At 44.5% G+C, this 10,900-nt stretch overlaps 1 protein-coding gene across 2 annotated transcripts in view; it reads left to right on the top strand.

Moving 5' to 3' along the window:
* Positions 1 to 6,948: 6,948 nt before the first annotated feature.
* Positions 6,949 to 10,900, top strand: part of gtf2h4 (general transcription factor IIH, polypeptide 4) — a 105,716-nt gene continuing 101,764 nt past the window's right edge. For both annotated transcript variants that reach the window (XM_072259156.1, XM_072259155.1), the window contains exon 1: positions 6,949 to 7,057. The gene's annotated coding sequence lies outside the window, so the exon portion shown is untranslated. The remainder of the gene's footprint in view (positions 7,058 to 10,900) is intronic.

Here is a 10,900-nt window from a genome sequence, read left to right as displayed (position 1 = left end):
AAGGATGCAACCGTGGCTGACAAGAGAAGTCAAAGCCAAAGTTAAAGCAAAGGAGAGGGCATACAAGGAAGCAAAAATTAGTGAGAAGACAGAGGATTGGGAAGTTTTTAAAAGCTTACAAAAGGAAACCACGAAGGTCATTAAGAGGGAAAAGATGAACTATGAAAGGAAGCTAGCAAGTAATATCAAAGAGGATACTAAAAGCTTTTTCAAGTATATAAAGAGTAAAAGACAGGTGAGAGTAGATATAGGACCGATAGAAAATGATGCTGGAGAAATTGTAATGGGAGATAAGGAGGTGGCAGAGGAACTGAATGAGTATTTTGCATCCGTCTTCACTGAGGAAGACATCAGCAGTATACCGGACACTCAAGGGTGTCAGGGAAGAGAAGTGTGCGCAGTCACAATTACGACAGAGAAAGTACTCAGGAAGCTGAATAGTCTAAGGGTAGATAAATCTCCCGGACCAGATGGAATGCACCCTCGTGTTCTGAAGGAAGTAGCTGTGGAGATTGCGGAGGCATTAGTGATGATCTTTCAAAAGTCGATAGATTCTGGCATGGTTCCGGAGGACTAGAAGACTACAAATGTCACTCCGCTATTTAAGAAGGGGGCAAGGAAGCAAAAGGAAATTATAGACCTGTTAGCTTGACATCGATGGTTGGGAAGTTGTTGGAGTCAATTGTCCAGGATGAGGTTACGGAGTATCTGGAGGCATATGACATATATGCAGAACTCAGCATGGTTTCCTTAAAGGAAAATCCTGCCTGACAAACCTATTACAATTTTTTGAGGAAATTACAAGTAGGCTAGACAAGGGAGATGCAGTGGATGTTGTATATTTGGATTTTCAGAAGGCCTTTGACAAGGTGCCACACATGAGGCTGCTTAACAAGATAAGAGCCCATGGAATTACGGGAAAGTTACATATGTGGATAGGGCATTGGCTGATTGGCAGGAAACAGAGAGTGGGAATAAAGGGATCCTATTCTGGTTGGCTGCCGGTTACCAGTGGTGTTCCACAGGGATCAGTGTTGGGGCCGCTTCTTTTTACGTTGTACATCCAGGATTTGGATTATGGAATAGATGGCTTTGTGGCTAAGTTTGCTGACGATACGAAGATAGGTGGAGGAGCCGGTAGTGTTGAGGAAATGGAGAGTCTGCAGAGAGACTTGGATAGATTGGAAGAATGGTCAAAGAAGTGGCAAATGAAATACAATGTTGGAAAGTGTATGGTTATGCACTTTGGCAGAAGAAATAAACGGGCAGACTATTATTTAAATGGGGAGAGAATTCAAAGTTCTGAGATGCAGTGGGACTTGGGAGTCCTCGTGCAGGATACCCTTAAAGTTAACCTCCAGGTTGAGTCAGTGGTGAAGAAGGCAAATGCAATGTTGGCATTCATTTCTAGAGGAATAGAGTATAGGAGCAGGGATGTGATGTTGAGGCTCTATAAGGCGCTGGCGAGACCTCACTTGGAGTACTGTGGGCAGTTTTGGGCTGCTTATTTAAGAAAGGATATGCTGATGTTGGAGAGGGTACAGAGAAGATTCACTAGAATGGTTCCAGGAATGAGAGGGTTAACATATGAGGAACATTTGTCCGCTCTTGGACTGTATTCCTTGGAGTTTAGAAGAATGAGGGGAGACCTCATAGAAACATTTCGAATGTTGAAAGGCATGGACAGAGTGGATGTGGCAAAGTTGTTTCCCATGATGGGGGAGTCTAGTACGAGAGGGCATGACTTAACGATTGAAGGGCGCCCATTCAGAACAGAGATGCGAAGAAATTTTTAGCCAGAGGGTGGTGAATCTATGGAATTTGTTGCCACAGGTGGCAGTGGAGGCCAAGTCATTGGGTGTATTTAAGGCAGAGATTGATAGGTATCTGAGTAGCCAGGGCATCAAATGTTATGGTGAGAAGGCGAGGGAGTGGGACTAAATGGGAGAATGGATCAGCTCATGATAAAGTGGGGGAGCAGACTCGATGGGCCTAATGGCCGACTTCTGCTCCTTTATTTTATGGTCTTATGGACTAGTTAGTCTGACCTCAGTGGTTGAGAAGATGTTGGAGTCGAGCATTAAGGATGAGAGCTCAGGATACATGGAGGGACATGATAAAATAGGCTGTAGTCAGCATGGTTTGCTCAAGGAAAAACCTTGCCTGATAAATCTGTTGGAATTCTTTGAAGAAATAACAAGCAGAATAGATAAAGGAGATTCGGTTGATGTTGTGTACTTGAATTTTCAGAAGATCTTTGGCAAGGCGCCACACCAGATGCTGCTTAACAAGCTACGAGCCCATGGTATTACAGGGGAGATTCTAGCATGGATAGAACAGTGGCTGATTGGCAGGAGGCAAAGAGTGGGAATAAATGGAGCCTTTTCTGGTTGGCTAGTGCTGTTCCACAAGGGTCTGTGTTGGGACCAATTCTGTTTACGTTATGTCAATGACTTGGATGACGAAATTGATGGCTTTGTTGAAAAGTTTGCAGACGATATGAAGATAGGTCGAGGGCAAGTAGTTTTGAAGAAGTAGGCCACTGAAGTAATGAAAGGGTTGACATATACAAAAAACTGAGGTGCAAAGGGACTTGGGATTCCCTAAAGATTAATTTGCCGTTTGAGTCTGTGGTGAGGATGGCAAATGAAATTTTAGCATTCATTTCAAGAGAACTAGAATATAAAAGCAAGAAAGTAATGTTGAGACTTTATAAAGCACTGGTGAGGCCTCACTTTGAGTATTTTGAGGAGTTTTGGGCCCCTTATCTGAGAAAGGATGTGCTGTAACTGGAGAGGGTTCAAAGGAGGTTCAGGAAAATGATTCTGGGATTGAACAGCTTGTCATATGAAGAGCTTTTGATAGTTCTAGGCCTGTATTTACTCGAATTCAGAGGGATGAGCGATGACCTCATTGAAACCTATTGAATGGTGAAAGGCCTTGATAAAGTGGATGTGGAGAGGATGTTCCTTATGGTGAGAGAATCTAAGACCTGAGGACGCAGCCTCAGAATAGAGGGACGTCCTTTAGAACGGCAATGAAGTGGAATTTCTTTGGCTAGAGAGTGGGGAATCTGCGGAATTCTTTGCCACAGGCATCTGTGGAGGCCAAGCCTTTATGTATATTTAAGACAGAGTTGATAGATTCTTGATTGGTGATGGCAAGAAGGGGTACAGGGAGAAGGCAGGAGGTTGGGAAGGAAAATGGATCAGCCATGATGAAATGGCAGAGCAGACATGATGGGCCAAATGGCCTAATTCTGCTCCTGTATCTTATGATCTTATGATACAGGCCAGTCACAGAGACAGTCAGAGATACAGGTCAGTCACAGAGACAGTCATAGATACAGGGCAGTCACGGAGACAGTCAGAGATACAGGCCAGTCACAGAGACAGAGATACGGGTCAGTCACAGACACAGTCAGAGATACAGGCCAGTCACAGAGACAGTCATAGGTACAGGCATAGACACAGAGACAGTCATAGCTAGGGGGCCAATCACAGAGACAGTCATAGACGTCAGTCACAGAGACAGTCAGAGATACAGGCATAGACACAGAGACAGTCAGAGATACAGGCATAGCCACAGAGAAAGTCATAGAAACAGGCATAGACACAGAGACAGTCATAGCTAGAGGGCTGTCACAGAGACAGTCAGAGATGCAGGTCTGTCACAGAGACAGTCAGAGATACAGGCCAGTCACAGAGACAGTTAGAGATACAGGCTGGTCACAGAGACAGTCAGAGATACAGGTCGGTCACAGAGACAGTCAGAGATACAGGTCAGTCACAGAGACAGTCAGAGATACAGGCCAGTCACAGAGACAGTCATAGCTAGAGGCCAGTCACAGAGACAGTCAGAGATACAGGCATAGACACAGAGAAAGTCATAGAAACAGGCATAGACACAGAGACAGTCATAGCTAGAGGGCTGTCACAGAGACAGTCAGAGATACAGGCCAGTCACAGAGACAGTCATAGCTAGAGGCCAGTCACAGAGACAGTCAGAGATACAGGCCTCTTGGCCCTACCAGTCCATGCTGACCAAGGTACCCCTCTTGCATCATACATTGGGGTGCTCTCTTCAGTTACCTGATGAGGTAGCCACAGCCTTTGGCCAGGAGCAGATGTTATCAGATGGTGCCCAACCTTCCTAGAGTGTTTCAACCCTTAACCACTGCACTTTCCAGCTGGCGGGTCAGCAGTGGTGACCAAGTCACTGCCCTTCTGCTCCTGACTTCCAGCTCAACTCCTCTCGCCTTCTCCATCCCCTGCAAGAGGCTCTTTCTGCTTCCTCCCCCATCCTGCCAGCTGCCTGGTTCTTGCTCATTTCGTCAAGGCCCAGCGTAGTCAGTAACCTCAATGCCAACCTTGCCTGGAACGCTGTACAGCCGATCTCCACGGGGAATAGCCACGCCTGCCATCCTTTGTCCCTGCACTCCTGGACTAAGGACTGGTACGTCAGGGCCTTCCTGTCGTGAGCCTCCTCGCATCCTTCCTCCCTTGGTACTGTGAACTCCACCAGGATGATTTTCTTGTCTTCAGTGGATCACAGTACAACGTCTGGTCGAAGTGTGGTTGGTACCACCTCTGGGAACTGCACCTTCCTCCCCACATCAACCCTTATCTCCTATGATTTGGCAGTTTGCAGCAGACTGGACTTAGGCCTCTTTGATATGACTGGCGTGGCCCTCTCCTTGATGAAAACGACTGCCCTGTTTGCCTCTCTGCCAGCTGGTCTCTTTGTACACCTCTCCTGCTCCAGTGTGTCAGCAAGGGACAGCAGGACCTTGTCATGGTGTCACCTTTACCCTCTGTGTGTTAAAGCTTGTATCCTGACAGTATGTGTGCCAGTGAACCCTGCTGACCACAAAGCTTGCAGTTAGGGTCCTCTCTCAGCCCCCGTGTGTGCAGCTGTGATGGTGTAGGGAGAGTGTCGTACTCGGACCATGAGGAAAGAAATGCGAAAGGGCTCCAGTCTCCAAAGCTCTGCCCAAGTGATCTTGCGCTTGGGAAGATCCCATTTCATCCAGGCACACTGTGGCCCTAACTCCACTGCCTTTGATAACCGCCTTTCGTCCTCACGGTTCCGTACCTCTGCCTGGACCATGTCACGCCTATCCCTTGCACTTGCGCTCTCCCATCATTGGAAGAGTGCAGAGCCGAGGCTTTGCTGTTCCAGGCAGGATGTCTCTCAGTTGCAAGGAGCTCTCTCCCTGGTCTGTGGCCGAGTTGGTGGCCCGATTTTGTTGTGACTCCTGCTTGGTTTATCCGCTTGTCATTGGAGCCCCTCAGTGTTAACGCAGATCTATACTTTGCCACTTTTAACTCCTCCACTACCGATGACAATGGGAGCTGTAGCTGGCCTGATCTTATGTAGAGCTCCACTGAAGAAAAACTTGGGGGGATCCCCAGCGACCTCCACAGGTGCTTGTTGATTTTCCAATCTATGCCTTCTACAGCGATCATGGGGAACTTGTACACCGTGAAAACCCAGAGCAGCCTTGGTAGAAGACTTGTTAGTACACCTATGTCTTAGATTTAACAGGGAGTCCGGTTTTCCTGATCTTCTTCAGCCACTCTTCAGTTTGCTTTACAGTGTCAGTGATGTTGGTGCTGTCTGTCATTGCCGCATTAAGACACTATCCAAGACACTTTACTGGGTTGTCCTCTATGGATGGAATGACTTCTCACTGTGCTCGAAGACTGAACCTGCTAGTAACCTTGCCCTTTTTGATCACTGCGCACCTGGACTTTCAGGCCTTGAAGGTTACCTAGCCCAGGGTATCCAATACCCATCTTGCTTGAACATGTTTCCCTCTCATTTTTTTAAATCTTGAAATATTTGTGTGGTTTTATTTATTTATATATATATATATATATATATATATATATATATATATATATCCTCTTGGAAGTCTGTCAGGAACAACAAGGATGTCAATGACACCTCTGGTGAGAGTGAAGTTCAAACTGGGAAGCGCAGATGCACTTAATATATATACACTTAATTGCAACATTAATCCAGTTACATAGGCAAAATATTAAACATTTCAAAACTTTAAAACACTCACACCTACAGAATAATATTTTTAATTGTATTTTATCATAATGTTCTTGTAAAGCTGCATGTGGTGCTAAGTACATTTATAACTATATCTTTTTCCAAAATTTACTGTTCTACATTTCAAATCAAAGCTATTTGACATTTACAAAAGTCACTTGTTAGCATTTTGTGAAATTCTGCTGGGTATTTATAATTGAAAGTCTGGTACAATATCATGTAAGGAAGGGGTGTCCTCTGCGGTTCTGTTATGTTCTAAAGTGCACCCTTTGCTTACTTTGTTAACATTTACATTAACCGTGTGGTATTATTATTCTAAATTAAATATAACTTTAGGTTATGGTGTGAACTAACTGATTTTCACCAATATTTCAGTGCAGTATGCAAATTACTAAAAGAGACATTAATCCAGCTACTGCCCGGCGACATAAAAAATCTTACGACCCAGTTTTAACTCCAGCAAAATGAGTCCTGTCCAATACTTACTTTACCAACGCCAACAAAACGGATGACCTGCTATTATCTCATAATTATTTGCAGTCTCCCAGTTGTTGAAGATTCCATAACATTTTTAATCCCAAGAGTGAGCAGAATTCTTAATTACAAACACGAGGAAATCTGCAGATGCTGGAAATTCAAGCAACACACACAAAAAATGCTGGTGAACACAGCAGCATTGACACCCACTGATGTCATAAATGGCTTTCCTGTAATTAATGCTGTGACAGAAAAAGCAATCACGAATCGGTGCGGAAATCTAAACGAATTAATACTCAATCGGATGAGATGCTTTGGAAAGGGCAGTCTGTTTGAGAGTGCGGAACCGGACGTTCAGAGCCTCGTGATGATGTCATCTGAAAGCGGTCTATCGCCCCTTAGGCAACGTCAATGAACTGCGCGCGATCGTCATTCGTCTGCGCCGTTCTCATGTGAAGATGGCCTGGTGGCGTCTCTGCTGTTTGATAGCATTTATCTGACTAAGTTCTTTCACAAGGTAAATCAAACTCAATTTCTTGCAGTTTACGGTTATTGTTTACTCTGTGCCATTTATTCTTAGAACTTAATGTTGTACCAACCGGGTTTTAGTAGGCTTGCTCTGTTAGATACTTGATATTGTGGTCCACAAACATGGTAGACAGAATTTACCCATAACCCAATTTCTTGTAATAAGAGACAAAATCTGATTCAGGAATATAGATAAGTCTGTAATGATTTAAGAGATAACTGACCCACATGAATCACTTCAGTGACTAGGGCTGCCGTACTTGGACATATTTTATTCATATTCCCAATAGTTCACCCCAGATTCCACTGCTCACCCACACATAGTAGGCAACCTACTGTGCCCAGCTAATCTTCCATCTCAAACGTGGGAATGTGAGATAAAACCGGAGTAGCCAGGGAGAAAGGACAGGCGTGCTCCTGAGTTCAATGCTGGAACCTGGACTGCTGGAGGTGTGAGGCAGCACCAGTACTGTTTTGCCGTCCCTCTTCATCTGCGGCTTAGTTGCAAAGGGAATTAAATGTTTTGCAATCGTCAATTAACATCCCAGCTTTGAGTTTATGTTGGAAGGAAGGCCACTGTTAAAGTACGTGATGATAAAAGAGCCCAGAACTCCATGCTGAGGAACTGTGAAAGAGTTAATTTCTCTTTATACCCATGGCTGGGAAAGTATTTGTGTTGTATAGCGACACACACAAAATGCTGGAGGAACTCAGCAAGTCAAGCATCATCAATGGAAAAGATTAAACAGCTGATGTTCAGGGCGAGACCCTTCATCAGGAGTTATTTTTCATTGTATAGGTCTTGTCCTTGCTACAATTTGTCGGATTCTTTAAATATTCAGTGAGCAGGGCCGCTCTGAAATCTTCATCAGAGCTGCGTCAATCTTCTTCCCCTCTGCCATCTGATTTCTAAATGGACGTTAAACCAATGAACACTACTTCACTTTTTTATTATTGTTGTTTTTGCACTACTGTTCTTAATTTAACTATTTAATATACATATATGTACATTTTTACTGCAATTCATTCATTTGTTTTTCACTATTATTACATGTTGCATTGAGTGTAGTTAACAAAGAGCCACTAAGTTAACAAATTTCTTGACACATTCAGGTGATATTAAACCTGATTTTGATTCTAAATATTAACCATCTTTTATTGTCATATCTTTTGCTGGTATGTTTAAAGCAGAGATAGAAAAATCCTTGATTGGTAAGTGTGTCAGAGGTTACAGGGAGACGACAGGAGAACGGGGTTGAGAGGGCAAATAAATTGGCCAAGATCAAAAGGGGAACAGACTCGATGAGCCTATTTCTGCTTCTATATTTTATGGTCCAAAGGTAACATTTTACGAGACCATAACTGGCTCATGTCTTGAATTTTGATATGTTTAAATTTAAGACCTGGTTTCAAATTGAATCAAATTATTTTTAATTTTTGCATATTGGAGACATCTCTTTCCCTCGACTGTGAGATTGTTAATAAATCTTGATCACACAAAGCTCCATCTCTGCACAAAAGATGGCAGAACATTCTCTGTTTTTCAGTGTAGATTTAGTTATGCTATTGATTTGAAATCTTTTCTGGCCAAATCAGAAGGGCATTTCAGCCAAGCAAGGACTCACCTATCTAAGGTACCAAATGCAAAGCAGTCGGCTGGAAACCCATTTATATGTCTGGCTAAAAGTTGAGAAAAATACTGCAGATGTTGGAAATATGAAATTAAAAAGCTGCTGAAATCTCTCAGCCAGTCTGTGGAAAGAGAAATAGATTTGATTTTTCAGGTTGAAGATCTCATTGTTTATCGTGTTTTTGTTTAATGCTACTGTTGTTCCAGAGTAATAATCATTTTGTTCTCCTTGATGACACATTAAAAATGCTGGAGATGCTCGGCAGGTCAGGCAGCAACTATGGAAACGAAAAAACAGCTGATGTTTTGGGCCAAGACCCTTCATCAGGACTGAATATGTCCTCTCGGCCTGAACCTGTTTTTTTTTCTCTCTGTGGATACTGTCTGACCGGCTGAGTCCCTCCAGCATTTTATACCCGTTACTCGGGATTTCTGGCATTTGCAGAATTTCTTGTGTTGATATTTTGTTCTCTTTTACACTGGTGTACTGAAGAGTGACAGAATTCAGCAGGTCAGGCAGCATTCTTACAGCATTTTCTGTTTGTTGCTCTAGATTTTCTACATCTGCAGAGTCTCTTGTGTGTTTGAAAGAAAGCAAGTTTGTTTTAAAGGGAAGGTGTTGATGGGGGGTGGTGGGAGAGGGATGGAGAGTGGATTGGACAGGATGGAGGGTCCCAGCCCAAGACATTGGTTTAAGATGGCTGTACCGAAGCCGTGCGACAGCTTACTTGTGGTTCGTCGATTCAGAGGGGAGAAGACAGGACAGAGGAGTTCCAGCGCCCGTCCAACTAACCCGGCTGCGAGGGTGGATCGCTCCAGGTGCCGAGCTGATTTGGTGAGGTCAAGAACAACTTTGGCAGCAAAATCCAGGTCTGAAGCGAATCGCTGGGTAACATGTTCTCAGCCCAGAGTGATTGGCTGCTGTGAGGCCCGAGCCCCAGGGCACCACTGTTTAGACACCAGGCCAGATAGACTGGAGGGGCAGGGTGTCGAGAGTCGCGTGAGGTTGGATTGTAAAGCGCAGAGCCGGTTTGGAGAGTTTGAGAACGGCTTCTCCGACAGCGAAATCCAGGCCCGGTGGGATTCGCTGCAGTGGAGCCCGGTTTCTGGCGCGAAGTTCGGACAATTTAAATGGCGGCCCAGGTAGTCTGGGGTCTCCTCTCTCTGCAACGCTGAGGCTGTGAGACTGCCCCGGCTGCTGTGCTTCGTATCTGAGATTGCGGCGATTTACCCGTTGATACAATGAACCGAATGCTGAGGCTGTGAGACTGCCCGGCTGCTGTGCTTAGTACCTGAGATTGCGGTGACTTACCCGTTGATACGGTGAACCGAACACTGAGGCTGTGTGTCTACTCCAGGCCGCTCTGGGTATTTGGATCTAACAACTCAATCTGGTTCAGAAGTGCAGAGTGCTGCTGTTGCTTGCTTCTACCATTGGCATGGTTTGTTTTGTGTTTTTTTCCTCTTTGTGGGCACTGTGGGGGAGAGAGGGCTGGTCTTATATTTTTTAATTGGGTTCTTTCAGGTTCCTTGCCTGTAAGCAAACAAATATTTGCAAACAAAGGTTGTATAATTTATACATTCATTAATAAAAAAATGCTCTTTGAATCATTAAGCCTTGATTGTACACTTCCACAAATGCTCCTTGACCTACTGAGTTCCTCCAGTGTTTTGTGTGTGTGTGTGTGTGTGCGCGCGCGCGTGCTTCTCCAGGTTTTCAGTATCTCCAGATTGTGTCTGAGAGAAAAAAAATCAGATTTGAAGAGAAGATGTTGGTGGGAGGGAGGGAGGGTTGGGGAGTGGGATGAGGGGTCTAGGCTCGAAACGTCGACTGTTTCCATGGATGCTGCCTGACCTGCATTTTGTGTGTGTGTGTTGCTTTAGATTACTTGCATCTGCAGGATTTTTCTTGTTTTAGGGTAAAACCACGGTCACTGTGGTGATAAACTATTAATGAGGCCTTCGTGTTAATAAAGGTCGTCAAGGAGAGGGAATGCAGACAAAGGGACAATTGAAAGTTGTGAAGCTGTAGAAAATGCCAGGCACCTGAGGCTGTGTCCCTGGGCCCAGGAAGAACTGAGGTCATATTACAACAGTGTGACCTACATCAGAACAAACAGGAGAAGGAAGGTGCCTGAAATTATTGAATCAGGGAGGATGCCGTGTGCTCAGATGAATGGTACTGTTTCTCAAGCTGATGTT

The sequence above is a fragment of the Mobula birostris genome, chromosome 5, assembly GCF_030028105.1.
Source record: "Mobula birostris isolate sMobBir1 chromosome 5, sMobBir1.hap1, whole genome shotgun sequence".
Taxonomy (NCBI): Eukaryota; Metazoa; Chordata; class Chondrichthyes; order Myliobatiformes; family Myliobatidae; genus Mobula; species Mobula birostris.
Note: the sequence above shows the minus strand (reverse complement) of the source record. Positions and strands in the feature narration are given on the sequence as shown.